The sequence below is a fragment of the Rhinoraja longicauda genome, chromosome 2 (assembly GCF_053455715.1).
Source record: "Rhinoraja longicauda isolate Sanriku21f chromosome 2, sRhiLon1.1, whole genome shotgun sequence".
Taxonomy (NCBI): Eukaryota; Metazoa; Chordata; class Chondrichthyes; order Rajiformes; family Arhynchobatidae; genus Rhinoraja; species Rhinoraja longicauda.
In genome coordinates this window covers 85,321,879-85,344,888 of record NC_135954.1, presented here as the reverse complement: position 1 = coordinate 85,344,888, position 23,010 = coordinate 85,321,879, and the positions used below count along the sequence as shown (strand labels likewise).

Below are 23,010 nucleotides of genomic sequence, written 5' to 3'. Positions count from 1 at the left end.
TTGGGCTGTTGCTGTAAGAATGTAGCAAATCTAAAAATAAACCAGTCCCTTCTTATCCTCATTTCAACATCAGTGTAGACATGACTACGTACTTCCAATGGAGTCATGAATGAACTACACACATATTTTATTTATCATGATACAAATTTCATTGCGTGTTTTTCAACTCGGTAGTAAAAGAAAGAAAAATCCCACTAATATCCATATGTGATTGTTTCCAACCATGCCATATCATTACTTCTGTTGCTGTGTTGTCCAGTGTAATTTGCACAAAAAGTTAATCTCCAAAACATTTTTGATGACCATTCATTTCCAACGATTTGAACAGAAGTTTCACAGAAATCTATGTCTACTTCAATTCCTTTGCTGCAGACTCTGGATAATATCTATACTTGTAGCCGTATGGTCGGAGATGATAAGTCAAGTACTCTAAAAGATACATGTTCACAGGATCAATATAGTGGAATGCCACTGTCAGATCAGAACAACATCCAGGCCCCTAAAGAAAAAATAAACTGCATTAAAGAAACATCCAAATTTATGCAAGTCTCATGCCACGTACAGTCGATCCCCACATTATTCCCTTAAGAATTATGAATTATGGATTTTGGGTGATTTCCACTTCGTATTTCATAGAACACAAAGTGCTGGAGTAACTCAGTGGGTCAGGCAGCATCTCTGGAGAACATGGATAGGTGACATATTGGGTCAGTGCAAGGGAGGAGGTGCATGTAAACCATTGCCTCACCTGGAACCACTGGTGAGATCCCCGAATGGAGGGGAGAGAAGTTGTGTAGGGAGACTTGTTCTTCCTGCAATTGCAGTGGAACATGCGTGAGAGATGTGTTTGGAGGAGGATGAGCATACCAGGGAGTTGTGGAGAGAGAGGACTCCGTGGAAAGGAGGAGAGAAAGATGTGTGTGCTGGTGGGATTGCATAGATGCTGGTGGACATGTCAGAGAATGATGCGGAGGCTGTTGTGGTGAAGAGTGAGGAGCAGAGGAACTCCATCCCTGTTCTGCCTCAGGAGTGAGGGGTGAAAGAACAGAACAGCTGGGAATGGAGGACACATATATGAGGAATTCTTCCCCAACTGCGTGGGCTGGGGGTGGGGGAGGATTTCCTCATGATCGTGTGGTTTTAAACTAAATAGGGGGGGGTGTCAAAGGGTATGGTTAAGGATGGAGTTAATGGGAAACAGAGTAAAGGGAGAGATAATGACCCCAGAATTAACAGGAAAGAAAGCTCACAAAGTGATAGGAGAGTATGGCCAAGTGTAATAGGAATCGATGTGAAAGGTGAGATGAGTAAGGAATTACAAGTATTGTATATGAATACGCGAAATTTAAGAAGGAAAGTAGATGAGACTGAGGCTCAGTTAGCGATTGGTAGATATGACATTATGGGGATTACAGAGACGTGGCTGCTGGAGGATCGGGCCTGGGAACTTAATATTCAGGGTTATACATCCTATCGAAAGGATAGGCAGGTGGGCAGAGGCGGTGGGTAGCTCTGGAGGTGAGGGACGAAATTCAGTCCCTTGCGATGGGTGACATAGGGACTGACGAGGTAGAGTCACTGTGGATAGAGTTGAGGAATTGTAAAAGTAAGTAGACACTAATTGGTGTTATCTACAGACCCCCAAATAGTAGCCCGGATGTAGGGTGTAAGTTGCAGCGAGTTAAAACTGGCATATAACAAAGGTAATGCCACTGTGGTGATAGGGGATTTCAATATGCAGGTAGACTGGGAAAATCAGGTTGGTTCTGGACCCCCAAAAAGCGAGTTTGTAGAGTGCCTCTGCGATGGATTCTTAGAGCAGCTTGTAATGGAGCCTACCAGAGAAAAAGCAATTCTGGATTTAGTGTTGTCCAATGAACCAGACTTCATAAGAGAACTCGAGATAAAGGAATCGCTTGGAGGTTGTGATCATAATATGAATAGTTTAAATCTGCAATTTGAGAAGGAGGTTAAATCGGAAGTGTCATTGTTGCAGGTGAACAAAGGGGACTATGAAGGCATGAGAGAGGAGCTGGCCAAGGTAGACTGGAAAGGGATCCTAGCAGTAATGACGGTGGAACGGCAATAGCAGGAATTTCTGGGCATAATCCGGAAGACGCAGGATCATTTCATTCCAAAGAGGAAGAAAGATTCTAAGGGGAGTAGGAAGCAACCATGGCTGACAACGGCAGTTAGGGATGGAATAAAACTAAAAGAAAAGAGGTATAACACAGCAAAGAGTAGCAGCAAGCCAGAGGATTGGGAAACTTTCATAGGACAACAGAAGGTAACAAAACGGGCAATACAGGCTGAAAAGATGAAGTAGGAGGAGAAGCTGGCGAAGAATATAAAGAAGGACAGTAAAAGCTTCTTTAGATATGTTAAGAGAAAAAGAGTAGCATGGTCAAATGTAGGTCCCTTGAAGGCAGACACGGGTGAAATTGTTATGGGTAACAAGGAAATGGCAGAAGAGTTGAACAGATACTTCAGATCTGTCTTCACTAAGGAAGACACAAACAATCTCCCACATGTACTAGAGGACAGAGGATCTAGCGGGATGGAGGAACTGAAATTTGCATTAGGCAAGAAATAGTATTGGGTAGACCAATGGGACTGAAGGTTGATGAATCCCTTGGGCCTGAAGGTCTGCATCCCAGGGTACTCAGGGAGGTGGTTCTAGAAATAGTGGACGCATTGGAGATCATTTTCCAATGTTCAATAGATTCAGAAACAGTTCCTGTGGATTGGAGGATAGCTAATGTTACCCCACTTTTCAAGAAAGGAGCGAGAGAGAGAGAGAACGGGGAATTACAGACCAGTTAGCCTGACATCGGTGGTGGGGAAGATACTGGAGTCAATTATTAAAGAGGTAATAACGGTGCATTTGGACAGCAGAAAAAGGATAAGTCCAAGTCAGCATGCCTTTATGAGAGGGAAATCATGCTTGACTTCTGGAATTTTTTGAGGATGTGACAAGTAAAATAGATGAAGGGGAGCCAGTGGATGTAGACTTTCAGAAGGCCTTTGATAAGGTCCGACACAGGAGATTGGTGAGCAAAATTAGAGCACATGGTATTGGGGGTAGGGTGTTGACATGGATAGAGAATTGGTTGGCAGACAGGAAGCAAAGAGTAGGAGTAAACGGGTCCTTTTCAGAATGGCAGGCAGTGGCGAGTGGAGTGCCGCAAGGCTCGGTGTTGGGGCCGCAACTGTTTACCATATATATTAATGATTAATGACTAGCAGGTTTGCAGATGACACAAAGCTGGGTGGAAGTGTGAACTGTGAAGAGGATGTTAGGAGGTTGCAGAGTGACCTGGACAGGTTGAGTGAGTGGGCAGATGCGTGGCAAATGCAGTATAATATAGATAAATGTGAGGTTATCCACTGGCGGCAAAAACAAGGAGGCAGATTATTATCTCAATGGAGTCAGGTTCGGTAAGGGGGAAGTGCAGAGAGACGTGTGCGTCCTTGTACACCAGTCACTGAAAGTTGGCATGCAGGTACAGCAGGCAGTGAAGAAAGCTAATGGCATGTTGGCCTTCATAACGAGAGGATTTCAATATAGGAGTAAAGAGGTTCTTCTGCAGTTGTACAGGACCATGGTAAGACCACATCTGGCGTAATGTGTACAGTTTTGGTCTCCTAATTTGAGGAAGGACATCCTTGTAATTGAGGCAGTGCAGCGTAGGTTCACGAGATTGATCCCTGGGATGGCGGGACTGTCATATGAGGAAAGATTGAAAAGACTAGGCTTGTATTCACTGAGTTTAAAAGGTCGAGAGGGGATCTTATAGAGACACAAAATTATAAAAGGACTGGACAAGCTAGATGCAGGAAAAATGTTCCCAATGTTGGGCGAGTCCAGAACCAGGGGCCACAGACTTAGAATAAAGGGGAGGCCATTTAAAACTGAGGTGAGAAGAAACCTTTTTCACCCAGTGAGTCGTGAATTTGTGGAATTCTCTGCCACAGAGGGCAGTGGAAGCCAAATCACTGGATGGATTTGAGAGAGAGTTAGATACTCTACTTGCCATCATCTCGGTCAAAATCTCTTTCTTCCAAGTTACAAAGTGAATCATCCAGCTGTGTATACAATAGACAATAGACAATAGACAATAGGTGCAGGAGTAGGCCATTCAGCCCTTCGAGCCAGCACCGCCATTCAATGCGATCATGGCTGATCACTCTCAATCAGTACCCCGTTCCTGCCTTCTCCCCATACCCCCTAACTCTGCTATCCTTAAGAGCTCTATCCAGCTCTCTCTTGAAAGCATCCAACGAACTGGCCTCCACTGCCTTCTGAGGCAGAGAATTCCACACCTTCACCACCCTCTGACTGAAAAAGTTCTTCCTCATCTCCGTTCTAAATGGCCTACCCCTTATTCTTAAACTGTGGCCCCTTGTTCTGGACTCCCCCAACATTGGGAACATGTTATCTGCCTCTAATGTGTCCAATCCCCTAATTATCTTATATGTTTCAATAAGATCCCCCCTCATCCTTCTAAATTCCAGTGTATACAAGCCCAATCGCTCCAGCCTTTCAACATACGACAGTCCCGCCATTCCGGGAATTAACCTAGTGAACCTACGCTGCACGCCCTCAATAGCAAGAATATCCTTCCTCAAATTTGGAGACCAAAACTGCACACAGTACTCCAGGTGCGGTCTCACCAGGGCCCGGTACAACTGTAGAAGGACCTCTTTGCTCCTATACTCAATTCCTCTTGTTACGAAGGCCAACATTCCATTGGCTTTCTTCACTGCCTGCTGTACCTGCATGCTTCCTTTCATTGACTGATGCACTAGGACACCCAGATCTCGTTGAACTCCCCCTCCTCCTAACTTGACACCATTCAGATAATAATCTGCCTTTCTATTCTTGCTTCCAAAGTGAATAACCTCACACTTATCTACATTAAACTGCATCTGCCATGTATCCGCCCACTCACACAACCTGTCCAAGTCACCCTGCAGCCTTATTGCATCTTCCTCACAATTCACACTACCCCCCAACTTAGTATCATCTGCAAATTTGCTAATGGTACTTTTAATCCCTTCGTCTAAGTCATTAATGTATATCGTAAATAGCTGGGGTCCCAGCACCGAACCTTGCGGTACCCCACTGGTCACTGCCTGCCATTCCGAAAGGGACCCATTTATCCCCACTCTTTGCTTTCTGTCTGTCAACCAATTTTCTATCCATGTCAGTACCCTACCCCCAATACCATGTGCCCTAATTTTGCCCACTAATCTCCTATGTGGGACCTTGTCGAAGGCTTTCTGAAAGTCGAGGTACACCACATCCACTGACTCTCCCTTGTCAATTTTCCTAGTTACATCCTCAAAAAATTCCAGTAGATTTGTCAAGCATGATTTCCCCTTCGTAAATCCATGCTGACTCGGAATGATCCCGTTACTGCTATCCAAATGCTCAGCAATTTCGTCTTTTATAATTGACTCCAGCATCTTCCCCACCACTGATGTCAGACTAACTGGTCTATAATTACCCGTTTTCTCTCTCCCTCCTTTCTTAAAAAGTGGGATAACATTTGCTATCCTCCAATCCACAGGAACTGATCCTGAATCTATAGAACATTGAAAAATGATCTCCAATGCTTCCACTATTTCTAGAGCCACCTCCTTAAGTACTCTGGGATGCAGACCATCAGGCCCTGGGGATTTATCAGCCTTCAGTCCCATCAGTCTACCCAAAACCATTTCCTGCCTAATGTGGATTTCCTTCAGTTCCTCCATCACCCTAGGTTCTCCGGCCCCTAGAACATTTGGGAGATTGTGTGTATCTTCCTCAGTGAAGACAGATCCAAAGTAACGGTTTAACTCGTCTGCCATTTCTTTGTTCCCCATAATAAATTCCCCTGCTTCTGTCTTCAAGGGACCCACATTTGCCTTGACTATTTTTTTCCTCTTCACGTACCTAAAAAAACTTTTGCTATCCTCCTTTATATTATTGGCTAGTTTACCCTCGTACCTCATCTTTTCTCCCCGTATTGCCTTTTTAGTTAACTTTTGTTGCTCTTTAAAAGAGTCCCAATCCTCTGTCTTCCCACTCTTCTTTGCTATGTTATACTTCCTCTCCTTAATTTTTATGCTGTCCCTGACTTCCCTCGTCAGCCACAGGTGTCTCTTACTCCCCTTAGAGTCTTTCCACCTCTTTGGAATAAATTGATCCTGCAACCTCTGCATTATTCCCAGGAATACCTGCCATTGCTGTTCTACCGTCTTCCCTGCTAGGGCCTCCTTCCAATCAATTTTGGCCAGCTCCTGCCTCATGCCTCTGTAATCCCCTTTGCTATACTGTAATACCGACACTTCCGATTTTCCCTTCTGCCTTTCCATTTGCAGAGTATAACTTATCATGTTGTGATCACTGCCTCCTAATGGCTCTTTTACCTCTAGTCCCCTTATCAGATCAGGATCATTACACAACACTAAATCCAGAATTGCCTTCTCCCTGGTAGGCTCCAGTACAAGCTGTTCTAAGAATCCATCTCGAAGGCACTCTACAAACTCTCTTTCCTGGGGTCCATTTCCAACCTGATTTTCCCAGTCTACCTGCATGTTGAAATCTCCCATAACCACCGTAGCATTACATTTTTGACACGCCAATTTTATCTCCTGATTCAACTTGCACCCTATGTCGAGGCTACTGTTTGGGGGCCTATAGATAACTCCCATTAGGGTCTTTTTACCCTTACAATTTCTCATTTCTATCCATACTGATTCAACATCTCCTGATTCTATGTCACCCCTTGCAAGGGAATGAATATCATTCCTTACCATCAGAGCAACCCCACCCCCTCTGCCCACCTGTCTGTCTTTTCTATACGTTGTGTACCCCTGAATATTCAGTTCCCAGCCCTGGTCCTCTTGTAGCCATGTCTCAGTGATCCCTACAACATCATACTTGCCCATGACTAACTGAGCCTCAAGCTCATCCACTTTATTTTTTATACTACGCGCATTTAAGTACAACACTTTAACTTCTGTATTTACCTCCCCTCTCACATCGTTCACAATTGGCCCTGCCCTTAATTTCTTTTCCCCTCTAGAACTTTTGTTCCCATTCTTCCTAGAGTCTTTTGCAATATCTCCTGTATTCCCTTTTACCTCATCTTCATATTCACAATTTGTTAACCCCTCCCCCCCACTACTTAGTTTAAAGCCACAGGTGTCACACTAGCAAACCTGTCTGCCAGAATGTTTGTCCCCCTGCTGTTAAGACAATAGACAATAGGTGCAGGAGTAGGCCATTCAGCCCTTCGAGCCAGCACCACCATTCAATGCGATCATGGCTGATCACTCTCAATCAGTACCCCGTTCCTGCCTTCTCCCCATACCCCCTCACTCCGCTATCCTTAAGAGCTCTATCCAGCTCTCTCTTGCAAGCATCCAACGAACTGGCCTCCACTGCCTTCTGAGGCAGAGAATTCCACACCTTCACCACTCTCTGACTGAAAAAGTTCTTCCTCATCTCCGTTCTAAATGGCCTACCCCTTAGTCTTAAACTGTGGCCCCTTGTTCTGGACTCCCCCAACATTGGGAACATGTTTCCTGCCTCTAATGTGTCCAATCCCCTAATTATCTTATATGTTTCAATAAGATCCCCCCTCATCCTTCTAAATTCCAGTGTATACAAGCCCAATCGCTCCAGCCTTTCAACATACGACAGTCCCGCCATTCCGGGAATTAACCTAGTGAACCTACGCTGCACGCCCTCCATAGCAAGAATATCCTTCCTCAAATTTGGAGACCAAAACTGCACACAGTACTCCAGGTGCGGTCTCACCAGGGCCCGGTACAACTGTAGAAGGACCTCTTTGCTCCTATACTCAACTCCTCTTGTTACGAAGGCCAACATTCCATTGGCTTTCTTCACTGCCTGCTGTACCTGCATGCTTCCTTTCATTGACTGATGCACTAGGACACCCAGATCTCGTTGAACTCCCCCTCCTCCTAACTTGACACCATTCAGATAATAATCTGCCTTTCTATTCTTACTTCCAAAGTGAATAACCTCACACTTATCTACATTAAACTGCATCTGCCATGTATCCGCCCACTCACACAACCTGTCCAAGTCACCCTGCAGCCTTATTGCATCTTCCTCACAATTCACACTACCCCCCAGCTTAGTATCATCTGCAAATTTGCTAATGGTACTTTTAATCCCTTCGTCTAAGTCATTAATGTATATCGTAAATAGCTGGGGTCCCAGCACCGAACCTTGCGGTACCCCACTGGTCACTGCCTGCCATTCCGAAAAGGACCCATTGATCCCCACTCTTTGCTTTCTGTCTGTCAACCAATTTTCTATCCATGTCAGTACCCTACCCCCAATACCATGTGCCCTAATTTTGCCCACTAATCTCCTATGTGGGACCTTGTCGAAGGCTTTCTGAAAGTCGAGGTACACCACATCCACTGACTCTCCCCTGTCAATTTTCCTAGTTACATCCTCAAAAAATTCCAGTAGATTTGTCAAGCATGATTTCCCCTTCGTAAATCCATGCTGACTCGGAATGATCCTGTTACTGCTATCCAAATGCGCAGCAATTTCGTCTTTTATAATTGACTCCAGCATCTTCCCCACCACTAATGTCAGACTAACTGGTCTATAATTACCCGTTTTCTCTCTCCCTCCTTTCTTAAAAAGTGGGATAACATTTGCTATCCTCCAATCCACAGGAACTGATCCTGAATCTATAGAACATTGAAAAATGATCTCCAATGCTTCCACTATTTCTAGAGCCACCTCCTTAAGTACCCTGGGATGCAGACCATCAGGCCCTGGGGATTTATCAGCCTACAGTCCCATCAGTCTACCCAAACCATTTCCTGCCTAATGTGGATTTCCTTCAGTTCCTCCATCACCCTAGGTTCTCCGGCCCCTAGAACATTTGTGGCCTGGCTCTTCACAAAATGTAGTTCATACACTCAGTATACTTAGTTCTTCCAGTGAGGGTACATGGGTAGATCTTTGAAATAAGAGGAGGGTGAGTACTTTGCTTGTTAATTAAAGGCTTTCCAAACGTTAGTGGGAAATAGAGGAGCAGACATGTAGCTAAATCAGAGAAAGATGCAAGAGCAATTGGATAATAGTTGTGAGGAACTTTAACCAAACAAATATTGAGTGGGAGTGCCTCGTGCAAAGGGCTTTGATAGAGAGGAGTTTGTAAAGTGCATCCAGAGAGTATTTTGGCCAATAAGTAGATGGTCATGCTGGACAAAAGGCTCTACCGGATAAAATATCAGGGAATGAAGCTGGACAAGTGGTGGAAGTCTCAGTGATTCAACATTTGTGGATAGTAATCATAATTCTTGATGTTTCTAGGTGGTTATGGAGAGGGATACAGATGGTCTGCAACTTGGGGACCGAAATTGAGAGAGGAACATTTTCAAACACACAGGGCAAGACCTCGTGAAAACAGGCGAGGAACAGCTACGTGCAAGTAAAATTACATCCGATAAGTGGGAGATTAAAAAAAACCGATAATGAATTTTCAGGGCCAACATGTTCCCATGATGGTGAAAAGTAATGGATCAAAAGTGACCTCCCTGACAGATGTCAACTTTCAATAATCTGCGTACACACATTTGTTTTCAAGAATTTGACCTCCTAATCACTACTTATCCCCATATAAACTTTATACGTGAAACCATTTCCTTAGTGTAAAATTCTTCCAGTCAATTAAATAGGAGGCAATGGGTGGGCATGGCTTGGAGGTCAATTTGGAAGTTGGGAAAGGGAAATAGTCTGAGAGATCTTTTATGGATTCAACCAAATTGTTCAAGAAAGACAAAAGATTAAAAAGAATACGAAAAATTGTTGATGGTTTTCCTTTTAAGTTCACATATTTAATGTCTCACCTCTATAAAGGGATAAAAGGAATTCTTTCGGAACCAGGATGTTTTTGATACATATTTTTTTAACAAATGATGTTTTGGCGTAAGAGGATGAAAGGTTTCCCTTTTGTTTGTGTCCCTAGAGTCGCCAGCTTCTACATTAAGATCTGCCAAACACTTCGAAATGGCGACATCCTCTTGAACTGTAGAATAACTGCATTTACCAGTCTTGCAGATATCAACGTATCTTTTCACCGCTTCCCTGCTAAGTACATATCCAGCTCCACCACTCATGAATCCTTGCTTAACAAATGGCTTAAATTTTCTTCCAAAGAATATGGGTTGATCTGGAGAGTACTTTGACAATAGCCATCGCAGGTTGTCAACAATAACGTATGTGTCATCATCTGCTTTCAAGAACCAATCGGCTTCATTCAAGTGATGGTCAAAAATATATCTGAAAGCTTTGATAGTCTTCCAGCTCAGCTCATTTCTGCCTTCTTTAACATCCAGTCTCACTGTAGGGAAATCTTTGTTTTCTTGAGAACTCATGTAAAGTATGACATTGCATTTTTTACCCCAGGTGGCTTTGACATGTTTGGTCTTTTTTTTCCAGATTCTTGGGCATAGTCATCACCCAGCACAGGATCCGCACTCTATTGTACAGATCATCAGCAAGGCTTCTGTTTTCATCTGGAGAGAGAAGATTCATGCATTTCATTTAAAAACAATGACAAAATATTAGCTAATAAGCTAAAGATATCAGCTGAGCTTCTATATTATCCATACTACTTCACTTAAAAAATCTGTAAAAGAGTTTACTTTGGAACAACACAACTGCAGTCAATGCATTGATTACAGAGTAGCTTTGCAGTTCGTCCATCCTTTTCTTCATAATTCAAACATCGTTATTTTGTGACACAGTGATGAATATTTTTGATTGAAATACATCCACTTATTCAAAGGGAAGTGTATTCAAGTGGGTGATGGGACTTGGGAAAGAAAAATCACCTGGGACACAAGGGTTTGCTTGTAACAGGTCGATCAAGAAATGAACATGTATATCCATTGCATATGAGTTGATGCTTTTAACATTGTGCCCCACGACTCTCTGTTCGGGAATAATGAGTTCTATTACTTGAATGACAATGTAAGAGCGTACACGTCGCGGCCCTGTTTCCACCTATCTTTCCATCACTGCGCATAAGAAGCATTGGAAGCACAAGAAGCTCAAGACGCCACTGTTTGCAGATGCTGAGAAGTGCGTTCAGCTCTGGCTGAACAATTTACAATCTTGTGACGTGGACTTGACAAGAAGACTTGAATGAAAAGATTGTGAATAGATTGAAACACAAAATGCTGGAGCATGTCAGGCAGCATATGGAGATAGAATGGACAGGCAACATTTCAGGACAGGATTGTTATTCAGAATTGTGAAGAGATGGTTACATTTAGGGAAATGTCTATTGGAGAGTAAATACTGTATTTACAATCATGGAGCAGATTCCTGTTTATTTTAGAGATAACAATTAAGGCCATTCAAAAAAAAGGACGAATTGCTGACCGGGGTAATGTAGCAGTATTTAGCATGTAAATATCCATGTATACGATTTAATATAAAACACAAAGTGCTTGAGTAACTCAGCAGATCAAGCAGCATCTCAGGAGAACATGAAAAGGCAACCTTTCAGGTTGGGACCCTTCTTTTAACTGATTATAACAGGAGATATAGAGCTAGAAAACAGGCCAGGATGAACACTCAAGTGATGAACACTCAAGAAACTGCATACGCTGGACTCTTGAGTAAAACACAAAGTGTGGAGTAACTCAGTGGGTCAGGAACATTTTTGGAAGACATGGATAGGCCATGTTTCAGGTTGGGAGTGCTATAGGTTGAAGGGGTTGCGGGTGGAGGGTAGGGGAAGCATATCACATCATCTGAAGATTGAAGACAAGGAAGTAAAATGGTGTCAGGTAAGGAACGTAAGAGAAATGTAAAAGGCAGAGGAAGGAATATATAAGTGGAAGTGGACAAAGCGTGTGTGGGGGGTGGGGGCACGAGGAAGCGAGGTACTGGGAAAAATGGGTGTGTGGTGTGGAGGGAGAGCTTTCCACCTATATCCCAACCCTGATTTTACATTTCACTGCTCTTTCACTCGTTATCGGCAACCCTTTGGTCTCCTTGTCTCCTTTTTGTTTTCTTTTGTCGTCCTTTTGTCTTCATTTCAACTCTAGCCTTTTTTCACCCATCTGCCAATCAAAATCTACTCTCACCTGTATCCACCTATCACTTGCCAGGCTTTGTTACACCCCCATCTCTCTTCCCGCACTACTACAATCATTTTGAAGGAAGGTCCCACTCCATAATGTTGCCTATCTATTCCTCCACAGATGCTGCCTGACTTGCAGAGTTACTCGACCACTTGTATTCTATGCAAGAATCCAGCATCTGCAGTCCCTTGTGTCTCTATGCTTCAGTGTGCGTGTTAGTGTACTGTTCAGACCGACTTAAGAACATCTTCGGGAGGGAAGGTGAACAGCCAGAAGTAGTTTTGCATGTCGGCACAAATGATGTGGGCAAGAAGAGGAAGGAGGTTCTGCAACGTGAGTATCGAGAACTAGGTAGGAGGCTGAAAAGCAGGAGTTCTAGGGTGGTTATCTCTGGGTTGTTTCCAGTACCTCGTGTTAGCGAGGGTAGGAACAGGGAGAATTTGTGGCTGAGAAGTTGGTGCAGCTGGCAGGGATTTAGATTTCTAGATCACTGGGATCTCTTCTGGGGCAGGGGTGACCTTTACAAAAGGGACTGGTTGCACCTTAATTGGAGGGGGACCGACATTCTGGCAGGTAGGTTGCTAGTGCTACACAGGTGGATTTAAACGAAACTGGGGGGTGGAGTCAACAGCGGGGAAGCGTATGCGTGCAGTTCTCGGGAAAGAGAGTGGAGGAAAGGTCACGTTTAAAGTAACAGGGCAGGGGGATGGGAACCAATGCAAGGAGAAAGGGCGACATAAAAGGAGGACAGAAGCAAAAGGTTGAAGGGAGATGAGAAAATCAAACCTGAAAGCTTTGTGCCTTAATGCTAGGAGACTTCGTAATAAGATGGATGAATGGAATGTGCAGTTAGAAGTTAAGGAATATGAAATAGTTGGAATTACGGAAACATGGCTCCAGGGTGATCAAGGCTGGGAGCTAAACCTGCAAGGGTATTTTATATTCGGGAAGGATAGACAGAAAGTAAGAGGAGGTGGGGTGGCATTCCTGGTTAAAGAGAAGATTAATGCAATAGCAAGGAGAGACATTAACTTAGATGCTGCAGATACGGTATGGGTAGAACTGCTAATAGCCAAGAGCAAAAAAACGCTTGTTGGACTTGTATGCAGACCACCAAACAGCTGGAGGGAGGTTGGGGATAGCATCAAACAGGAAATTAGGGACGCGTGTAACAAAGGTACAGCAGTTATCATGGGTGATTTTAATTTACATATAGATTGGACCAACCAAATTGGGAGCAGTGCTGATGAGGAGGATTTCCTGGAATGTATATGGGATGATTGTTTAAACCAATATGTAGAAGAACTGACTAGAGGACAGGCCATCCTACACTGGGTATTGTGTAATGAGGAAGGATTAGTTAGTGATCTTGTTGTGCAAGGTCCCTTGACCCTAATATGATGGAATTCTGCATTAGGATGGAAAGTGACACAGTTAATTCAGAGACTAGGGTCCTGAACTTAAAGAAAGGAGACTTTGAAGGTATGAGACGGGAATTGGCTAGGATAGACTGGCAAATTATACCCAAAGGGTTGACGATAGAGATGCAATGGCAAAGATTTAAACATGAACTCCAAAAATTGTTCATCCTGTCTGGAAAAAAAAAATGGGGAAGGCGGCTCAACCATGGCTAATGAGGGAAATCAAGGATAGTGTTAAATCCAAGGAAAAGGCAAAGAAATTGGTCAGAGGAAGCAGCAACCGGATGATTGGGAGAAATTTAGAACTCAGCAGAGGACAAAGGGGTTAATTAAGAGGGGGAAAAGAGCATGCAAGAAAGCATGAGGGGAATATAAAAACTGACTCTAAAAGCTTCTTCAGATATGTGAAAAGGGAAAGATTAGTGAAGATAAATGTAGGTCCCTTACAATCAGAGACAGGTGAATTTATAATGGGAAACAAAGAAATGGCAGAACAGTTAAATGAATACTTTGGATCCGGCTTCACTAAGGAAGACACAAACAATTTCCCAAAAATACTAGGGCACCGAGGATCTAGTGGGAGGGAGGAACTGAAGGGAATCCACATTAGTCAGGAAATGGTGTTGGGTAACTGAAGGCAGGAAAATCCCCAGGGCCTGATGGTCTGCATCCCAGAGTACTCAAGGAGGTGGCCCCAGAAATCGTGGATGCATTGGTGATCATTTTCCAATGTTCTTTTGACTCTGGATCAGTTCCTGTGGACTAGAGGGTAGCCAATGTAACCCCACTTTTTAAGAAAGCAGGGAGAGAGAAAACGGGGAATTATAAACCAGTTAGCCTTACATCGGTAGTGGGGAAGATGCTTGAGTCGATTGTTATAGCAGCGCATTTGGAATGCGGTGACAGGATCGGTCAAATTCAGCTTGGATTTATGAAGGGGTAATCATGCTTGACCAATCTTCTGGAACGTTTTGAGAACGTAACAAGTAGAATGGATAAGGGATATCTGGACTTTCAAAAAGCCTTTGACTAGGTCCCACACAAGAGAATAGTGTGCAAAATTAGAGCACATGGTATTGGGGGTAAGGTATTGACATGGATAGAGAACTGATTGGCAAACAGGAAGCACAGAGTAAGAATTAATGTGCCCTTTTCAGAATGGCAGCCAGTGACTAGTGGGGTGCCACACGGCTTGGTGTTGGGAACCCAATTCACTGGATGTTTTCAAGAGAGAGTTAGATTTAGCTCTATGGGCTAAAGGAATCAAGGGATATGGGGCAAAAGCAGAAACGGGGGACTGATTTTAGATGATCAGCTATGATCATATTAAATGGCGGTGCTGGCTGGAAGGGCCGAATGCACCTATTTTTCTGTTTCTATGTTTAAAATGGTGTTCACATTCTTTGTTAAACCCCAGTTGTTGACAGAAGTGCAGTATGTTGCATAATCCAGCAATACTTTAATGACAATGTGAGGCAATGTAGTCAGTGGAGCTGAACTGATATAGATGGCATTTTACTGATGGAATGAGGAACATGTTCGGACTTGTCAGGCAGACTCCAACATTGCTTCAAAGAATAAACAAAAATACGGTAGAGTTGCTGCCTGACAGTGAATGCAGGCCGGAGACTCAGGTTCGATCCTGACTACGGGCGCCGTCTGTACGGAGTTTGTACGTTCTCCCCGTGACCTGCGTGGGTTTTCACCGAGATCATCAGATTCTTCCCACACTCCAAAGACGTACAGGTTTGTAGGTTAATTGGCTGGGCAAATGTTTAAAACATTTGTCCCTAGTGGGTGTAGGACAGTGTGGGGATCGCTGGGCGGCGCGGACCCGGTGGGCCGAAGGGCCTCTTTCTGCGCTGTATCTCTAAATCTAAAAAAAAATAAAGGTTGATCGATGAGATCAAGAGATGGATACAAAAAGTAACTCAGTGGGACAGGGTGCACCTCTGAAGAGAAGGAATGGGTGACGTTTCGGATAGAGACCCTTCTTCAGAATTCTAGACCCTAAACGTCACCCATTCCTTCTCTCCAGAGATGCGCTCTGTCCTGCTGAGTTACTCCAGCTTTTTTTTGTCTATCTTCGATTTAAACCAGCACCTGAAGTTCATTCCTACACAAATCAAAAGAGATTTCAAGAGAACAATAGGGGCAGAGTGCAATCAGAAGAGCGAGGGTGGGAAAGCGAGAGAGCACGAGTGACAGAGTGCGCTGGGCCCGTCTGCTACTAGAGCCAGCCTGTTATTTGACAGTAGAAGAATTGGCCTAAAACTCTCGTGGTCGGAGGTACGGAGCGTCAAACAACATCAACGCACGCACTCCAGAGGAATCCTGAGAACCGGCCATGCGAGATTAAAGTGACTGGAGGTGGTACCGATAATGCCAATTGGCTTGACATGCCTGTACTCTTGATTATTTAGAAACATATTTCTTCTGAAAATTTCTTACAAACTCAGTAGTTTTTTTTCTAAACTTAGCTTTAAATTTGTTTTTAAATTCTTCATATCGCAAAATAAATTAAAACCTCCTGTCAGCAATTCACTCTTTCTAAATAATAGTCCACAAAGTCATGAGGAAAAGGTTTTAAATTACTGACTCTCATAAAGATTCAAGCAGCTTAGAGGAACCATTAAAGCCATGGGAGAGTAAGGACATATCACTCTACCAAGCGGATGGTTCCATTCGGCAGCCCTCACAGTTAACAATTACCCTGTGAATAAACTAACTGAACCATCAAAGCCTGATGCAATGGGCCGAAGGGCCTGTTTCTGCGCTGTATCTCTAAATCTAAAATCTAAAGCTTCTCTAGAGGATATGTAAAGGTGACATTTTGGATTGGGACCTTTCTTAAAATGTAGAATTATTACTATAACAATGATATTGTTTATTCAACTGAAATAAAATGAGATGGAGGTAGGTTTCAAAACATGGAGATGGATTTCCACCCAGCCTACAATGGATCAGAATAATCATAACTTAAGTCAAGACTCAAATATTATCCACCTTCTTTGTTTAAACAAGAAATTTTAACTTGTACTAGAAACTAAATATACCGATTGATGACAAACCCTACCCAAAGGCAATTTGAACATGTATGGTCAGAGACCCTCTAAAATTTTGAAGTAAGAAATATGCAGTCTTTGGAGATCAGAAATTTAATTCCAGTTTTATATTCCAAGAGAACAAGCTCAATTTGGCTTGAAACAACACTCTTTCAAATGCCTGGACCGTTGCTTATATTCCAGAATTAGTAAAGCGTCAATTTCAGTTAATCTCAGCAAATACTAACAAGTGCTTTCAAGGGAGAGCTAGATAGAGCTCTTGAGGATAGCGGAGTCTGGGGGTATCGGGAGAAAGCAGGAATGAGTACTGATTGAGAATGATCAGCCATGATCACATTGAATGGTGGTGCTGGCTCGAAGGGCCGATTGGCCTACTCCTGCACCTATTGTCTATTGTCTATTGAAATGCCACCATGTTTTCACAGTTTCTGTGCCGACGAGCCATATGTTTCAGTATACAAAATATTGAATCACTCTAATTTATATTGTTACCTGAAGCTTTGAACTACTTTATAATTCACCATTATGCATCATGATGGAACAATAAAGCTTTATAACCACACTGTCATATGAAAAAGGCACCTTTATGTTGTTTGATGTTAAATGCCATTGTTCGTTCAAGATTTTGGTGTTGGTGGTGGTCAGAATCATATTTGGCTTTATGTAAATCATTCAAGAACATCGGGTTGTGCTGCATTAACGTTGGGCCAAGTATGTTAATCAGGACATAGCAGCCAAGAAATCCTAATCCAGCCCCACAGAAAAACATGACCGCAGACATTGTTGGTCGTGGGACAAACATTTTCAAGTTGTAATCAACTAGGGAAGAAGAGAAAATATGTCACTCAGATAGATTGCAGGTAAATTGTGACACATAATTATAGATACATTTACAAATATTAATAATAAACTAGGCAAAGAATTATTACAATAGATGGTGCTTCAAAGGGAATATTTCCACGTGCACAGGTTGTGTCAAAAAGACTCCTAAAAAGAGACCATGTTGTATTATATGCACATTCATATTTCTGTGGAATGTCCAACGTAGTGACCTGCATTTGGATCAGCACTTATATCCTTAATAAGACCATTTCTTCTTAAACCCAAGACAAACACAAAGATAGTCAAAAATGTAGATCAGTGCAGGCAGGGTAGGTATACTCACACACGGCTCATAGGAGGAATGGTAGCTTGAGGTTCAAATATCATTCAGGGACAATCTTGAGTTTTGTGCAACCACTGTGCTGATATTGTGACCTGTCGAGTCTACAGTCTTGTGATTTTCAAGAATTAGAATTTTTCACTCTTGGCATTTAAAACAGGAAGGGTGTGGCGGATCAGGCCACTCCTCGGGTCAGCCCCCTCGTTACGTGACGGACAGGTGAAAGGGGTTAAAAGCCAGACCAAGGGAAGGCGTGGTTCATCCCTTGGAGAACTACGCTGCGGGCACCAGCTCACAGCCTAATAAAGAATCTAACAAAACACTGCCTGGCGTCTTGCCTTTTCTCTGGCCTCCGCCAGGCCACTACATTGGTGACCTCGACGGACATCACAAGTAGTGATGTCGAACAATGGGCAACCCGGTCCTGCCGCCCTCGCGCAACCCGTTCCTGCCGCCCTCGGCCCTGCCGACCTCGAGGCCGTCTCCCTCAAACTCCCGACCCTGTGGACCGAAGAGCCTGAGGTCTGGTTTCAGCAGGCAGAGGCACAGTTTGCTGTGCGAGGGGTAACCGTCGACTTGACGAAGTACTTTTACGTCGTCGGCGCCCTGGACCAGGCGACAGCAAGGCGAGTAAAGCCCTACCTTAATGAACCCCCCGCGGATGACAAATATAAGGGCCTGAAAGAACTCCTTATCAGGAGGTTCAGCCTCAGCGACGCCGAGAGGGCAACTCGCGTTATGAGCCAGGGGGGGCTCGGGGACCGACGGCCGTCGGCCCTTCTGGAGGACATGCTCGCCCTTATGGGCAACCACCCGCCCTGTTTTTTATTCAAGCAGGCCTACCTGCGGCAGCTCCCCGTCGACCTCCGTTCTCAGCTCGCAGAGGACCCCTTCACCGACACGCAGCGGCTGGGCGAGCGCGCTGACCAAATTTGGATGTCCCGTCGGGAGGACCTGGCAGCCCTAGCCGTCTTTTCCGCGGCGTCGGAAGGCCAACAGCAAGCTGGGGCCGCCGTCGACCCCGTTTCAGGGCGACCCCCGCGGCGAAATCCGGCCGCCATCGGGAACCCCGGTGCCGGCACGTCCTTCTCGCACGGCCCGCCGACAATTCAGCCAGACGCCACCAGAGGTCGCTGGTGGTCGGCCCAAGCAGCACCACCTCCAATACCACTGGAGACCACCGGAGGTCGCTGGTGGGCATCCCAGTCTGCACCACCACCGGACACCAGCAAAGGCTGGTGCTATTATCACCGTCGTTGGGGACCGAACGCCAAGCAATGTCCGGTTCTTGGGGGGGTCCTGTGGCGGATCAGGCCACTCCTCGGGTCAGGCCCCTCGTTACGTGACGGACAGGTGAAAGGGGTTAAAAGCCAGACCAAGGGAAGGCGTGGTTCATCCCTTGGAGAACTACGCTGCGGGCACCAGCTCACAGCCTAATAAAGAATCTAACAAAACACTGCCTGGCGTCTTGCCTTTTCTCTGGCCTCCGCCAGGCCACTACAAGGGAAACATTTCAAAAACTCACAATGCACACTCTACTAAGCTTGGCATTCTGAATGGCATATCAGTGACTCAGAAAGTTATCTTTGCTGTCTCCAGAATGCTGCCTAACCTGCTGAGTATTTTCAGCATTTTGCAGTTTCTTATATCTTCCTGTGACTAGTGGTGTGGTTCAGAGATTGGTGCAGGGCCTTTGTTATTGTCAATCAATGATTTGGATAAAAATGTAGAAGGCATGTAAGTTTGCAGATGGCGCTAAAGTGGGTGGTATTGTAATGGACCGCAGGTAGACCCAGATGCAGCACACGGAACCAAGGAAGTAGTGTTAGAATGAGCTTTATTTCTACCTGCTCGTGGCTGGGGACAGAAGACTGAGGTGATCACCAGGGCAATGACGAGGCATGAAGGTCGGGAGCAGGCAAGGTCGGCAACGAGAAATCAGTCCAAGAGAGAATGCTGGAGAGTCTTGCATGAGGGCTAAGAACAATCTGGCAAAGAGTGTGTGTGCAGGAAGGGTTTATATGCTGGCTTGATTGGTGATCTGGAGCAGGTGAGTGAACAGGTTAGGGGAGTTGGCTTAATGTGGTAGGCGTGGCTGGCAGGCGAGTGAACAGGACAGACTGTGACAGATATCATAGGTTGTGAAGATAATTATTAAAAATTACAGCAGTATCTTAAGCAATTTAGCAAAGTGGGCTTAGGAATTGTTAAGGGAGGTTAATGCAATAATTGCGAGGTGTTTTATTTGGGAATTCAAACCAGGGCAGGACTCACAGTGAAAGGCATGGCCCTGGGGAATGTTATAGAGCAGCGGGATCTCGGAGTGCAGGTACATCTATCTATTATATACTACTAAAACTCAGATCTTGTATATTAATTTATATATATATATATATATATGTATATATATATATATAAATAAATATATCTGTATGTATCTGTGATTTCGGCAACAACGGTAAACCGTAGCGCCACAATTTTTGCACCGCCTTAATCACCACTTTCCCGGCCAGGCCCGGAAATGATATTTTAATTTAATTTGGTCGTATATTTTTTAAGTTACAGAGGTTTTAAAGTTAAAACATTTTATTTCTAACTGATTTCTTCAAGGTCTTCAGCGTGTGACGTCACAATGCCCCTGTGAGATGAGCTCGCGCTGCCCCCCCTCCCCCACAACTCATGCAGATATATGTATAACATGTGGACCTGCAGCCAAAATGATAAACCGCAGTGCCACAATGTTAGCGCCACCTTAATCGCCACTGTTCTGGCGACTGTTTATAACAAGTTTTAATTAAATTAGTCGTATATTTTTTAAGTTACAGACATTTTAATCTTTAAAACTCTCATTTCTAAACACATTTTTTCAAAGTGTTGTGCGTCTGACGTCACCACGCACGGCCTCTCCTCACTCGCACAAACAAGATGGACGCCGTTACCGGAGCCGCCCGCCCGCAATCACCGCCTCCCTTCTCCTCACTCCCCTCACTCTCCCACACCCGGGGGACACTCCCGAGCAGGAGGGAGATGGTCGGACTGATGGTCTTCAACCCTGACGGACTGATGGTCGTCACCCTTCACGTCACGGCGTCCTCGAGTTCCCCCTCCTGCCTGGGCCCAGCACCGTTACCACACACAGGCCGCAGCGCAGCGGGCAGCTTCTTGTCCTCCTCCTTCAGCGGCCGCTGCCACCGATGGCGGCGTCGACGAGGGCCGCTGCCACCGACGGCCCGTCGCGACTTCAGACAGATGTCGGCCTCCTCTCTCCCCCCCCCCCCCCTCCCCGACGCTCCCAGATCCGCCGCTGCCCGACTCGAGTAGTCCGGGGCTCCCTCCTCCTCCCTGCACGCTCGGTAAGTGCCTTTCGCCGCCAACGGCTCCACGGAGGGGAATGGACACGGGGGCCGAGTGGGTGAAGGGAAGGGTGGGGGTAGGAGGGGGTGAGAGTGGGGGAAAGGGGGAGGTGGGGAAAGGGGAGTGAGAGTAGGTGCGGAGAGAGTGGGCCGAAGGGGAGAGTTGGACAGCGGGGGTGTGGGGGGTTGTTTGGGGGGAAAGGGAGCGGGGGAGGGGGAAGGGGAACAGTGGGGGTCAGGGAAGAGTGGGGGGAGGGAAAGGGGAGAATGTGGGTGGGGGGGAGGGGAACAAAGAGAGATAAAGGGGGAGGAGGCGGTGAGGGAGGAGGGGAAGGAGAGTGGGGGAAGGGGGGTGGTGGTGGGGGGGGGGGACAGTGGGTGGGGGAGGGGGACAGTGAGAATGGGGGAAAGGGGAGAAGGTGGGTGGGGGAAGGGGACAGAGAGAGTTAAAGGGGGAGTAGGGGGTGAGAGAGGAGGGGAAGGAGAGTGGGGGGAAGGGGGGTGGTGGTGGGAAGAGAGTGGGGGTGGGGGGAGGGGGACAGTGGGGAGGGGGACAGTGGGGAGGGGGACAGTGAGGGTGGGGATGCGGGGACAGTGGGTGGGGAAGGGAAAAGTGAGAATGGGGGTGGGGCGAGTGTGGATGGGTGGGTGGGGATGAAGGTGGGGGGAGGAGAGAGGGGGGATGGGGGAGATTGAGAGTGGAGCTGTGGGAGGAGAGAATGGGGGGAGGGGAGGATGGGGGTGAAGGTGGGGGAGGGGAGGGTGCGGTTGAAGGTGGGGAGAGGGGTGGGGAGGAGAGAGGGGGATGGGGGAGAGTGAGAGTGGGGCTGGGGGAGGAGAGGGGTGGGGGGAGGGGAGGAGAGATTGGCGGGGAGAGGGAGTGTGGGGGGAGGGGGAGTGGGAGGAGCAGAGAGGGGGTCGGAGGGAGTGGGACTGGGGAGAGGGACAGTGGGGGGTGGTGGTGGGGGAACAGGGTGGGGGGGAAGGGGACAGTGACGGTCAGGGAAGAGTGGGGGGGAAGAGGACAGTGAGTGAAAGGGGGAGGAGAGAGGGGTGTGGGGGGAAGGGGGTGGTGTTGGTGGGAAGAGAGTGGGGGTGGTGGTGGGGGAAGATAGTGGGGGGTAGAGAGTTGGGGTGGGGGGTAAGGGGGACAGTGGGGGTGGGGAAGAGGGGAGAGTGGGGGTGCGGGGGAGGGGGACAGTGAGAATGGGGCTGGGGACGAGAGAGTGGTGGAAAGGGGGGGAAAGGTGGGGTGGGGAGGAGAGAACGAGGGGGTGGGGAGAGGGGTGGGGGTCGGAGGGAAAGTGGGACTGGGGAGGAGTGCAGGTGGGGTGGAGGAGGGTTGGGGGGAAGGGGACAGCAGCGGAGGGGGGTGGTGGTGGGGGGATGAGAGAGTTGTGGTGGGGGGGAAGGTGGAGAATGGGGGTCAGGGGAGAGTGGGGGGGGGAGGTTGTGAGGAGCAGAGAGTGGGGGTGGGAGGAAGAGTGGGACTGGGGAGGGGGACAGCTGGGGGGAAGGGGGATGGTGGTGAGGGGAGGAGAAAGTGGGGCAGGGAGGATGGGGAAGGTGGGCGGGGGAAGGGGACAGTGAGAGTGAAAGGAGGGGGAGGGTGGGGGGAGGAGAGAGGGGGTGTGTGGGGAAGGGGGTTGGTGGTGGGGGGTAGGGGGAAAGGGAGACGGGGTCAGGAGAGAGTGGGGGTGGGGAGAGGGAGTGGGAGGGAGGGGGACAGTGAGAATGCGGGTGGGGAGAGTGGGTGGAGGGTAGGGGTGGGAGGGGGATGAGGGTGGGGGGAGGAGACAGTGGGGGAGGCGAGGTGGGTGAGGAGGGGGGGAGGAGAGAGGGGATGGGGGGAGTGAGATTGGGGCTGGGGG

At 46.6% G+C, this 23,010-nt stretch overlaps 1 pseudogene; it reads right to left on the bottom strand.

Moving 5' to 3' along the window:
• Positions 1–349: 349 nt before the first annotated feature.
• Positions 350–17,405, bottom strand: LOC144610365 (glycoprotein-N-acetylgalactosamine 3-beta-galactosyltransferase 1-like; annotated as a pseudogene).
• Positions 17,406–23,010: the final 5,605 nt, after the last annotated feature.